We start from the raw sequence: 13,720 nt of genomic DNA, 5'->3' as shown, positions 1-13,720 counted from the left end.
ATAGAAGGTGCTATATAGTGTTAGTGATTATTTCTGTTGTCCTGCCTCTGGCTGCTCTAGTTTCTGTCATTTTTTTATCTTTGTCACACAGGGATATTCACAGATCATGGTCAAAGGTATGAGGGTTTCAAACCCCATTTTGATCGTACATTCCATGCATGAAAATCATTAATATATGCATAGATTCCTTTTTCCATTATGGTTTGCAGTGTTTGATCTCAGTGGATTTGGTTACTCAAGGGAGTTACCCCTGAAAAATCAGCTAAATGCAAATTGCTTCCATTACAGTGACAGTGTAGGGGTCCCTGATGCTACACAGCTTTATTTGCTTGTGGGGACGTTCACTTTCCGCCATTCAGTCCAGCCCTCAGCCCTGGTTGCTCTAGGCTCCTGACTTTGGCCTTGGTTGAAAGGACCACATGTTGGAGTATGGAGCTGCGTGGTGGTCCTTCTCCTGGTGGCTCAGCACCTGACTCCTGTTACCCTTCAGGCTCCTGCCTCCGCCTGTAGCCCATCCACCTTATGGAGCTGAACTAAACGCACTTCTGCAGCTGGTTTTTGCCCCTCATCTTATCAGTGAGCCTTAGGCCGCCTCATTGTTCTCTTCTTCCCCGTCCTCTTCCAATAAATCTTATTTCCCCTTCGGTTTCTCTTTGGTCACCTGCAGATGTTAGTCTCCTTGGATGAAGAGTAATGCACCACAGAGTACAATACTAGAAGTGAAAAGGAGAGGAAACAAGATGATTGCTTACATCTTTGATTTTCCTTGATGACGGATCGGAATGGGGATGGGATGAGGGGGCTGCCTGCCTGTCTTCACCTGCACTGGCGTGTCCTTGACCAGGCTGGCAACACTTTTATTGGAGATGAATGGCGGTATCAGCCAGGGCTTCTTCAGCCACAGTAAGAAATGGCTTACTCCAAAAAACAAAAAAAACAACAACATAATAATTAGCTGATAGAGCCGAGAAGTCCAGGATGCTGGATCTTGAGGCATGATTTGAAACCCAAAGAATGTGTCCAGGAGCCTGACATTGTATTGGCCTCAGTTCTGCTTTTCTATTTCTTAGGGTCAATCTCTGATCGATTCCCCCCTAGTGGTGGCAAGGTAGCTAGTGGAAATCCTAGACATTCAGCCTCTTGGCCTCGAAACCTCTGTGAAAAGATACTTTTTCTTCAATATTGCCAACAAAATCTGAGGGTTCAATATTGTTGGGCCAGCCTGGATCACAGCCCACTCATTCCACCAGTGATTCTGGCCAGAGGAAGGAAAACACTAGTCAGGTGGGTCATATATATATATCCCCAGAGCCGGTCAAGAACGGGGGACCTCTGTAAGGGGTGGGGGAAGGGCCAGACCCATGTGAAACATGAAATGGGTGATGTCCCAGTGACAACTCCCAAGTATGCTTGCCAAAAGGAAAATGGACCCAGGAGAGGAGAAAAGACAGCACTGCGAGTTACAGTGGCACAGCCAGCAGGGCTCACCATATAACCAGAAAGTAAGGTGAGGTCAGTGTGAAAAAGCCTCCATAAAGCCACATATTTTATAATCAACATGAATAGAAGGCAAATACCCTAAATGTTGCCCATACGGCAGTGGACTTCACGGGGCAAAAAAGAAACCTTATTTTAAAACACTGAGATGTTGTTTCTTACCATGGCACAATTTAGCCTATCTTGTCTGGAGTAAATAATGGCAGTGCTTATTGCATCCTCATTTTTGCTTACAAAGCACATTCACAAATTTCATTTCTTTTCATCTTCAGTGCCGTGCTGGGTGATATAGCAGGTATTATTATTATTATTATTATTATATTTACTTTACAGGTGCATTAACTGAAGCTCAGAGAGTGTAAATGACTGGCATGGGGAGACAGAGCTGGTAAATGGTAGAGCCATAATGTAATCTCAGGTTCCCCGCCTCTAGCTCCACTCTCTTACCTCCAGACTAATGCACATCTGTAGAGTATCCTGTGCAATTGCTGTGCTGTATAAACCTTCTCTTGGGTGTACATCCCCGGCATATTTAATTCTAGCTTCCCAGGCTCAAATTCAATTTTGCAAAGTTGGTTTTTCAGGGGACCACAGTAATAACAGCACATTCAGCCTCAGAGACTTTGTCCCCCATCAATTGGAATTCTTCACAATGCAAAGCATCTGAACCTGGCTGTTCGTCCCATTTATCAACCCAACAATATATTTCAGAAGAATATGAGCTGTAACAGATTTAAGGGATTATCAAAGCTACAGCAAGCAAGCTGGTGGTAGGACCCAGAACATTCTACAGGGCCACCAGAGTTTAAAGTCTCATTTCTTTATCTTTAGTTCAGTCACCAAATCTGTAGGCTCAGCAAAGTTCCCTATGGTCTTGTACTCTTAAATCAAGCACTCGGCAGGCTGATATATGGTCATTATTTATTACAATGGGAGACCCTTAGCTATAAAAAAATTATGTTCAGCCTAATCCCCAGCCTATTTAATACTGTCATGGAAAATAAAACCTACAATTCAACCAGCTAATGAAAATATGAAACTTCCACCGATCCACAGGTCGGTTGTACTGCCTGTCCAACTATTGCAGAAGTCATCTTTACAACACTAAGAAATTCAAACACCTTTTGAATGTGGCTGCTTGCTCTCCATCTCTGTTGCCACTACGATAATCCAAGCCACCATCACCTGTTCTACACTCTGTCTGTGTCGTCCCACTCCAATTCTTTCTCTACCCACAGCAAGACTCAAATCACAAATCTAATGCTCTCCTATGGCCCGAATCACATGGCGAAGCCTGGCTCCTGCTTCTTTCTCCAGCATGACTCTCCCGGGCCTTCCTCACTCTGTTCCCTCCCACCTCACTGGCCTGCCTTCCTAGGATGGCTTAGAATGCACCATTCTCTTGTCTGTAGCCTTGAGCACTTTCCCCCAGGCTCTAATACCCTCCACCTGGAATTCTTTCCCTTCTCCTGGCCCCTCTTCCCCGCTAGTAAACCTCCTCCTCGTTCTTCATGTCTCTGTTTAAATGCCCCACTCTCTAAGGGACCCTCTCTGCCTTTCTCACTGCCGCATCTTCACCTCCACCCAAGTTCTCTAATGCATATTCTCTTGTGACAGTCTGAACTTCTCGCTGGCAGCAATTACTGCAACTGTCATTCATCTTTGTGTAATGTGACCCCCTCCACCTCTCCTGTGAAGGCGAGGGAAGACCTGTCTTGCCACCTTTGGACTCCTAGCACTTGGCACAGTCACTGGCCATAGTGGCCCTTCCAAAAGTGCTGCAGTAAATGAATGAATGACCAGTCTTCCCTGGGCTGAGCAGATAAAGTGTTTCTGGCAGACTCTCATGTGGCCTGTTCTCCAGATCACTCTCGTCTTCTGACAGCCCACTGACCTTCATTTAGAATTGACTTTCCCTCTGCTATCCAGGGCTGTATAGTCCAAAGCACTCCCTGTCGCTAACCCATCACTCCCTCAATACATCCACCATAATCTCTCCTCTACCCTGTTTCTGTAGGTTCGGCTTGCGGCCAGCACATTCATTTTGAAAAAAGAAAAAAAAAATCTGATAAACAAATGAATTAACAATAGAGGCTACACAGACAAACAGCACAGTGTCCCAGATGCAGTATGCACTAGAAGCAGACAGTGGCTGTTTTAAATGGCTCAGCATCTATTTTCCCTTCCTCTGGTAACAGTGCTCCATTTTTATTAATTAATTAATTTATTTTTAAATAAAGAAATTCCTCTCCTTCCCTCTCAGCCCATGAGATTCAGCTGGAGCTACCATCCACTCACTGGTGGCAGAGGAGGGTATGTGACTTAGGCCATGTCTGATCCTCTGATTGGTTTAAGCACAGGTACATAACCCAAGGCAAACCCAGGAGATTTAATGTCAGCCTTTTAATGGGACTAACTAGCAAAGGGAGCCTTCCTCACTCTGGTAGAATTGAAACTAGTAGGATGCATTCCTGTGACTTCTAAGGGAAAGGTGGTGAGGAGCAAGGCCTGTTGCCACAGAATGGGATGAGAATGAAGCTAGCATAGAGGAAAGCAGAGACAAGACTGGAGACAGAGCAAGTGTTGAAGACATTATTTGAGCCACTGGATCCTAATTGTGCCTGAAGGCTAATGAAGCGTGTTCTCTTCTTGAAGTGTGTCAGAGTTGGGTTTTTCTCACTTTCCCCCAGAAGTATCCTGACTATGCCATAACGAGTGAATAAATGAAGGAACATAGTGAAAGACAGCAGAACTGACCTTCAGAAGGCCTTGCTTCTAGTTTTGATCCTATAACTCTCAGAGCATGAGACCTTGGACAAAGCTCTGAGGTTCATTTTCCTTACCTACAGGCGGAGGATGGTGATTGAATGAGATGTTTAATATTCCTCTTAGCTTTAAACTTCTAGGATTCTGTGACACTGACATGTCCAGAAAGCCTAAACACAAAGGAATTATTTCCAAGTGGTGAGAATTCAGAATGAGGGCCTGGAAAGGAAACCGTACTGGATGGGGGGAACCTTTCCTGGCTCATCCATATCTCACGTATGCACAGCTTCCTATTATATTTCCAGGTTAAAGAAACAAGGAACTTCCTTGAACTGCTGCTGATAGAACTTACTGGAGTTTGAAACTAACAAATAGCAAAATAGCAACCTCATACTCAGCAGTGGAGTTTCATGAGAAAGTTTGTCTATTTCAGTCACTGCAGATATCTATATCATCTATATCTATATCTACACCTACAGCTGTATCTATATCTCTCTCCATCTCCATATATTTGTGTATGTATATGGATATATATATATATATATATATATATATATATATATATATATATATAAAACCTTACATTAAATATATGTGGGAGATGTGTATTTTCTTAGATTTAAGATAATATAAAAATACAGTTATTCCTAATTAAGTATAAGGAATAATAACATTTATAATTCTAGCCGGACTAGTACACAACGTAGAGCTAGTAAGGAAGTAAATGCAATAGCACATATTATCGCACACGGATAAATGAAAGAAAATGTGGCTATTATTCTGGTCATAATGGATAGCATCATAAGATTTGTGACCAAAACTGTTTCAACTTTTAACTAAATATGTCTCTGGAACGCCATTCGAACCAAAGACACATTCTATTTAAAAGAAGTACTTTTCTTACTAAAGAAACAACTACCATATAAAAATAGACATTGAGCCAGAGTCTAATCTTATATGTCAATGAAAATTCTCCCACAATTATTATTAGTGGCATCCTGATTTATCTATTTTCCCTCCGAGTTACATAAACTGAAAATCTAACTTTGCACATAAAACACATAAGCCATCAAAGTAGAATAATTCTGTTTCTTCGTACTAGCCATTTGTATTTCCATGAGGTAGTTTCAAGCAATTTTTGTCTATATGATATGTTATTCCTTGGCCTCTCACATAACGTGAACTAAAAAATGAAATCTTTTCTAACTTCCCCATCATCACAGAAGGACCACACCTCCTTAATCATCTTTCAACTAGCCTTAGATGTAAATTTTCAAACCACCTTTAAACTTCTCTTTCAGCTTTTTCATATCATTTGTGAGGGCATTCAGGGCCCCTTAGCTCTGGTCCAGTGAAGAGCAATTGGAAAAGCATGAAGTAACTGGGACGCTTCTAGAGTATTGGGAACACAGGTAAGGGAGGGGGATGCATTGAAAACATTTTGCTTTACATAATCCAGAACCTGATCTCATGAGTGATAAGGCAAATTAAGCTTTCAATGTGGTCTTTGTTAACTATTATTCAAAGGCTCTGAAGAAAGAGGAAAATACAACAACTTTCCTTCACCTATTTGTCAAGCCATAAATAAAAGGCTAGGTTACAGCATGTAGCACAAACCATTTTGAAAGCATTTTATTTTCTTCTTTCATGGGGCTATAAAATTATATGGTGCATTTTCAATTTACTTAGCAAATTGCTGGAGGAAAAGAGCTTAGGAAATATTCGTTTCCTATGGAACACAGGAAATATGCACGGCCTTCTCTCTATCTCTTTTTCCTTTAACTTGTGGATTTAGGCCAATATTTTTTAACTCATTAGCCTTTGACTCAGTAATTGTTAAGCACAGCTGTGCAGTTGTTTGGTAGTTATTTTCACACGTACTCGGTACGTGTGTATACTCAGTATGCAAACCAAAGTGGAACTGTATCCATTGACAGTTGTTTTCATTCATTTATTCATTCAACAAATGTTTATTGAGCACCTGCCATGTGCCATGTACTGGAGCTAGCAAGGCAAACAGTTTCATCTCTGTGCCCATAAAGCATAAGGTCCAACACAGGAGACTGAGAATAAGTGGCAGGAACAATACAGCGTATGAAGTAAAATGTCCGAGGGACGCTCCAGGAGCAGCCGGAGGTTCAGGATGCCCATTTCGGTGGCGTCATTGTTGAGACAGGCCCCTCCAGGGAGGGGGTACCTCTCAGCTGAAGCCTGACACATGGGAAGGAGCTTAACTAAGCAAAAACAAAAGAGAGGGAGAGGCTGCTCCCAACAGATCCATAGCACAGTCTAAACACCAGGAGCATCTAAACGAAGGAATTGTGCTAAAACAAATATCAATGTTTAAATTTTACCTTTGGACAGTCTGAAGAATGATGTGCAGTGGTGACTGTCTCTGTGGGTCGCTGATCAACGGGCTGATGACCACGTAGCAGAAAACCTAGGCACAGACAGAAGGAAGCAGATCAGAGCAGAGATCCCAAAATGACCAGAAGCCATTTCATGTTGTGAAAATCTCAAAAATTTCCTGAAACAAAGGTCACTGACATTTCAGATGAACAGACTGAAAGAAAAATGTGAAATGGAAAGAAGGATAGTGGGAAAGCAAACAGATGACACTGACAGATGTTTTCAAAAGAGCTTATACACAGTTTTCCATTCACTTTCTTCAGTCCCTGTTGCAACAAATCCTGTTGACAAGTGCCTTTGCAACTTCCCAGTACATAAAAACTTTATTTGAAACCTTATTTGAAAAATTATCATATGGTGCTTTTTTTCTTGCACTTTAAGGACAGGAGAATCCATATCCAATTCATATCTCCGTTATGAGGGTTGAGAAGCAGAATTTATTCAATTGAGTTTAGGTTACTAAATATTTATATTTTGGGATTGAGGGTTCTTCTTTTTTTTTTCTAGTTTTAGGTTAAACCCAGATGTTTTTAATCCTTGCAAAATCACAACGGATATGGAATACATTCAGCAATAATCTATATAAATCTTAGCACAATGCCTGGCATATAATAAGTGCTCAATAAATGTTAGCTAGCATTATTGTTGATATGGCATGCTTACAGTAAATAAATACAAAATGTTTTTCTAAGACATACACACTCTTTTAAAATAAATAAATAAATACATACATACATACATACATAACCAGTACAGGCACACAGTGAAAAAAGCAAATCGTTCCCAAACACTTACAATGGAAAACAGCAGTGACTGGCTCGCCAACTCCCACTCCCACTCGCCCATTCTGTTCCTCAGGTGCAGCGAGGCACCTGTAAGTCTTTCAGTTGTTCCTTTAGGGGGTTGCCTCCTATTTCTAAGTTACAGGCCTATACAACTTCCTATTGGTGAACGAATTTGAGGCATTACGAACTGACTTCTTTCCATGGCAGACAAGGATTTTGATCTCTCGCATCATTCACTTATTGGTTCACGCCACAAATAATTTTTGAACACCTACTGTGCCAAGCACAACCTGGGCCCTGAAGATGCCACTGTGAACAACACAGACACAATTCCTTGCCTATGGGGACCTTTCATTCCAACGTTGAAGAGAGACATTAAGCAAGTGAAATACATAGTATGTCAGGTGGGTTGTAAGTTCAATGGAGAAAAAGAAAGTAGCGAGGAAGGACACGCAGTGCTGGGTGGTGGGGCTGCAGTTGAAATGAGTTGGTCGGAAAATGCTTCACTGAGAAGCTGATTATTTGTTAACAGACTCTGATCTTGGGAAATGTTCCTATGTTGTTTCTTTGATAATGTCTTCACCTTCATTGTTTCTAGCCTAGCTTTGGGGATCCCTGCGAGTCATAATGTTGATCCTGCTGGCTTAATCCTCTAGGCTGTTTGAATATTTTAAGTATTTTTTTCTGTCTTTATCTTTTTGTTCTGTTCTCTGGGAGATTTTTCCTTGATTAGATCTTTTTAACTTTTCATACAACAGGTATGTGAAGGTCTTTTTTTCTGGGACTCTTGAGGTCTCCTGGGAAGTCACCTCTGACCTTGAGGACAGAAACCAGGCTGCTGACATTCTCTTATTTTTAAGAAACAGATGGCAGTCAACTGACCCATATAATCTCCCTATTTTCAGCCCTAAGCCTACCATCGGCTACTCTACCTGGCATTCCAGAATCTAAGTCTTTCCGGGATTCCTCTGGGCAAATCGGATTTCTTTTGTCTCTAGCTCCCTTTGTGTGAGGTCAAAGAAGCAGGTCCTTCTGCTCTGCTAAATTTGCTAAATCTGGATTCCAGAAATGTGTGGAAGTGTCTTATTTGCCATTGATTCCAAACTCATTATTTTTGTCCTCATGGATCTACACCTTTTAAATGCCCTTGCTATGATTCTGATGGGGTCTAGGGAAGAAGAAGCAATTAATGTATTGACTGACTTGCCTTTTATAATCAGATACCCATGTACAATTTTTAAAAACATTTATTAATTATTATAATTTCCATTATATATACTTACATTTTACCATATTTGTCCCCAATATATATTACATGTGCATATATGTATGTATGTATATATATGTGTGTATACAACGATATGTATGTGTGTATAATCTTTTCTCCATCATTCTACTCTTTTAAGACCAGCAAGAAGGGCTGGAGTGTAGATTTGTTTTAGGAAATGATCACAGAAGACACTAGAGAGAAGTTTTTTAAAACGGAGCCAGATCCTGAAGGGCCATGTAAGCAAAGTTAGGATGTTTGACGTTTATTCTATGATCCATAGAGAACCACTGAATGACTTGAGCAGGGAATGAGGTAATGAGCTTTATATTTTAGAAAAATCACTGGCGACAGCCTAAGGAATTTAGTAGAGGCAAAACAGAAATGAGGATCCGTTCGCAGACAATTGCAATGATGCCAGCAAGAGATAAAGGTGGCCCGGACAGAGGCAGTGTCGGGACACTGAGAGAAGTGGACCAATTGGAGATACGCGGGAAGCAGAGTTGATGAGTCTTGGTGTTAGAAATGGGGGTGGCAGTGGAAAGAGGAGTCCAGATAATTCCCCACTCTGACCCAGGCAGGTGTGTGCTGGAGCCGTTCACTAAGACAGGAGGCATAAAAGAAGTAGATTAAAAAGACGCTGGGAGAGAAGAGGCAAGGATCCGAAGCCACCTGCAGTCACCAAGGCTGGCCACAGCCAATAGAGATATCAGCATGGAAGGAGGAGCAGTCTCACCTGAATGCACATGGAGGCACTGATATCTCCTGTAGGACACTGACCAGAGATGATGATTTGGGGACTAAAGTGACAACAAGACTCTATTACCTTACAGAAAAAAATCATCACAATTTTGGGAACTTATATTCAGGGACAGAGGAAGTGTACTCTCACTGAATAAATTTCAAATTGTATTTTTGTTGTAGGCCATGCATCGGGGATTCTATATACTCAGTACAGCTATATGAAACGCTCTAATCCCAAAAGCAAAGACACACATTCTATTCAAGCACACATGCAACGCTTATCAAAACCAACCACATACCAGTCACAAAGGATAGTCTAAAATTTTCCCAAATTTGATGTCATACAGATTACCTTTTTAATCACATTATCACTAAATTAGACATCAATAATAACAATATGGAAAGGAGGAACACCACACTTTGGTTAAACGCACTTGGAAACAATTCATGAGTTAAGGAGGAAATGATGATGGAAATTATAAAATATTTAGACCTGAACAACCATAAAAATACTATATATCAGAATAGTACTATGTATCAAGGATACAGCTAAAGTGGTTTCTAGATATAATTTATAGCCTCACATGTTTCCTTAAAAGAGAATTGAAACAAATAAACATTTAGTTCAGGAAAGTACATTAAATCACTCAAAGAAAGTTAGATATTAAAGATCTTATCTTTTTTGATACAAAATATTATTGGGAGTATTTTGCCACAGTTAAAAAAAAAATGGTGGTGGGGGGGTATTGTTGGGAAAATGAACAAACACTTATTTGCCCTGAGTAAAATGTATATCAGCCAAGTAATAAAAATGCTGATTTCCTTCAGTCTACCATCTTTGTCTTTTTCTATATATTGATCGAAAACTTCAACGCGTTAGTAGATATTCGGCTTTCTCATATATTATGTATATATAATATCTATATGTATATGCAATACAATTCCCAGTATGTCTTATTATAGTCCAACTTGGACATTTTGGCCTCTAAATAGAAAACAGCTCTGAGAAAAGCAAGATGGAGGAATGAATATGACCATGCGCCTGGGGTTAGACAGCACTAAATTCTGTCTCCACTTTACCTCACCTTAGCTGGGTGACTTAGGTACATCTTTTGTAACCTCTGAAAACTTCAGTTTCCTTCTCTGTAAGTTAGAATTGCTGTAACACTAGCACCGTCGCAAATGAGCGTTGTGATGGTTATCAGTTACTGCGTGGGCAAGGCGTACCTCACTGCTCAGCGGAGCCAGTGACCATTAAATAGTAAGTAATTAGTATTAGAAAAAGGGTAATAATACTTTATGGTGAAAGGGAACTTTTAATTTTGACAAGCACTTCAAGTATACTTTTCGTTTGGCTTTTGATATTCATAATACTCCAGAGGTAGGTTTAATCGGGCCTTATTCCCATTTTACAGATAGGGCAAGTGAAGTCCTAAAAAACTTAATAACTTTGTCTAAAATCACAAAACCAGTCAGGGACTATCTGGTATCAGAACCCTGAGTTCCTGACTCCTTGGTTCATTGTTCTTCCTATGATGTGTTTCAACAAAGATGTTAGTTAGAGGGCTCTTTATTAATAATGGACCTTGATTTTATTAGCTAAATGGGATGCAGATTCATTTAATTATCTTTTAAGATAACAGTAGGAAAATTAATACTCTATAAAAATATAGACCTAGAATGGGACCTTTCTTGGACCAAAAAGACCTATAGAATTTGTGCACTTTTGAAAAAAAAAAACTAAGGTATAATTTACACAAAGTAAAAATTTACCCTTTCTAGTGTAGTTTTGTGAGTTTTGACAAACATCTACATACGTGTGACCATCACCACAGTTAAGACATAGGACAATTCCATTACCCCAAAACTGCCCCTATGTCACTTTGTAGTCACCTCCTTCCTTCATCCCCAGTGCTTGGCAACTGCTGATCTATTTTCTCCATATATAACTTCATCTCTTTCAGAATGTCATAAAATGACATACAGTGTGTAGCCTTTTGAGTTTGGCTTCCTTCCCTTAGCATAGTGCTTTAGAAATTCATTCATGCTTTTTGCATTTTTCCTTTTTTCTTTTTTCTCTTTTTTTTATTCCTGAGTAGTAAGTAGCCCAGTGTAAATGTACCACCATTTGTTTATCCGTTCCCCAGCTAAGGGATACTTGGGTTGTTTCCAGATTTTGGTGATTACAAATAAAGCCATTATAAACATTCACATATAGGTTTTATGTGAACATAAGTTTTTAGTTCTCCTGAGTAAATACCTAGAAATAGCGTTGTTTTGTGTTTAACATTCTGAGGAACTGTCAGACTGTTTGCTAGAGTGGCTACACAATTTACATTCCCACCAGCAATGCATGAATGTTCTAGTTGCTCTGATTCTACAAGCAGTTAGTACTCAGGTGTGGTCTGGTTTGATTTGGTTTGGCTTCTTTTTTACCATTCTAATAAGTGTTAAATGACATTATGTCTTACTAAGAGACTGTTACAGACGGAATGTTTGTGTTCCCTCAAAAGTCCTATGTTGACATACTAACCCCCAATGTAATGATATTTGGAGTTGGGGCCTTTTGGGGTGATTAGGTCATAAAGGTGGAGCCCTCGTGAATGGATTTGTGCCCTAATAAAAGAGATCTCAGAGAGCTCTTGCACCCCTTTCACCATGTGAGTTCATAGGGAGAAGGTGGCCATCTATGAACCAGGAAAGAGGGTCTCACTAGGACAAATCTGCGGGTGCCTTGATACTGGTCTTCCCAACTTCCATAATTGTGAGAAATAAATTTCTATTGTTTATAAACTACCCAACCTGTGGTATGATGTTATAGAACCCCAAATGGACTAAGACAGAGGCATTAAAGACCCCTGTTAAAATGAACAGCTATTCTAGTTGACAAGAAAAGTATAAACAAGTCTCTAACCAATAACGTAGCTAGTTGTTCCTCTTCCTTATCCAGTTGGGTGTATTGCTTAAATATAGATATGAGTGCATACACATACACAGACACGTCAGTAAATCTCACAACTTTTGTCAGTGGTCGCCCTTTTGGATTATCAGAGAGGACTTTCTCCTCGGACTTGAGTAATGTACACTCTTTTACACTTTTCCAAAGGGAGAAAACAAAGCTTATCAAGTTTGGTAGGCAGAATAATAACCCCCAAAGAGGGGGTCATCCTAATCTAATGAACCTGTGAATGTGTAATATTTCGTGGCTTGGGGGCTTAACGTTGCAGATGGAATTAAGGTTGCTGCTCAGCAGATCTTGAGATGGGAAGAGTATCCTCGATTATCCAGGAGGGCCTAATGTAATCACAAGGGGTCTTTAAAAATAAAAGAGGGAGAGACGAGAATCAATGTCCAAGTGATGCAGCATGAGAAACACTTGACCTGTCATTTGCTGGCTCTGAGGATTTAAGCAGGTCACAAGCCAAGAAATGTGTGCGGCCTCTAGAAACCAGAAAAAATGCGAGGAAACAGATTCTCCCATAAGCCTTCCAAGGGAACGCAACCTTGCCAAATGCCCGTATTTTAGCCCAGTGAGACCTATTTTGGACTCTGACATCCAGAAACTCAAGAGAATAAATTCGTGTTGTTTTAAGCCACTGGCTTTGTGGTAAATTGTCATTTTGGTGCATAAGAGTCCATTTCAAGAAGAAAAACCATGTGGCCACTAACGACTGATTTCTGAAAGTTTTTCTTCCCATTAACTCACAAAAGCGTGAATATGAAAAGATTGCAATTCCTGCCTTTGCTGTCGTGTCTCAGGATTTAGTGCTGGGACATCTCATTCCTCTCTCTTCTTGCTGCTCTAACATTATCCACACTCATGGCTTTAGAAGCTGTTTGTATATGTGCATGATTCACAAGTTTGCATCTCTCACTTAGCCCTTCTTTCAGTTCAGAATATCTCCACTGGATATCTCACAGGGATTTCAAACTTCACATGCCCAACACTGAACTCTTGATTTTCTATGCCCCACCCTACCTCCTCACACCCGCAGCCTGCCTTTCCCTGCAGTCCCGCAATTGCTCATGATAGAAACTAGTCAAAAATCATTTGGCACCCCTCCTCAACCTCCAATTACCAAGTCTTGTCAAGTCTATCTTCAAATACATCTCTAATTTAACCAGTTCTCTCCACCTTTTGTCAACGATCTAGTCCAAGCTACCATCATCTCTTCCCTGAACTAGTGTAACAGCCTCCTAATATCCCTGCTTCCCCAGAGCCCCTCCACACTGTAGCCGGAGTGACCCTTTA

General features: G+C 40.5%; 1 long non-coding RNA gene across 1 annotated transcript in view; it reads right to left on the bottom strand.

The window, feature by feature from the left end:
- Window positions 1-13,720, bottom strand: part of LOC109447781 (uncharacterized) — a 424,051-nt gene that overhangs the window by 370,885 nt on the left and 39,446 nt on the right. Inside the window, exon 3 of the long non-coding RNA XR_012493921.1 lies at window positions 6,618-6,703. This is a non-coding gene — a long non-coding RNA (uncharacterized LOC109447781). The remainder of the gene's footprint in view (window positions 1-6,617; window positions 6,704-13,720) is intronic.

This window comes from Rhinolophus sinicus, linkage group LG02, assembly GCF_036562045.2.
Source record: "Rhinolophus sinicus isolate RSC01 linkage group LG02, ASM3656204v1, whole genome shotgun sequence".
Classification (NCBI taxonomy): domain Eukaryota; kingdom Metazoa; phylum Chordata; class Mammalia; order Chiroptera; family Rhinolophidae; genus Rhinolophus; species Rhinolophus sinicus.
This window is presented reverse-complemented; position numbering and strand designations above follow the sequence as displayed.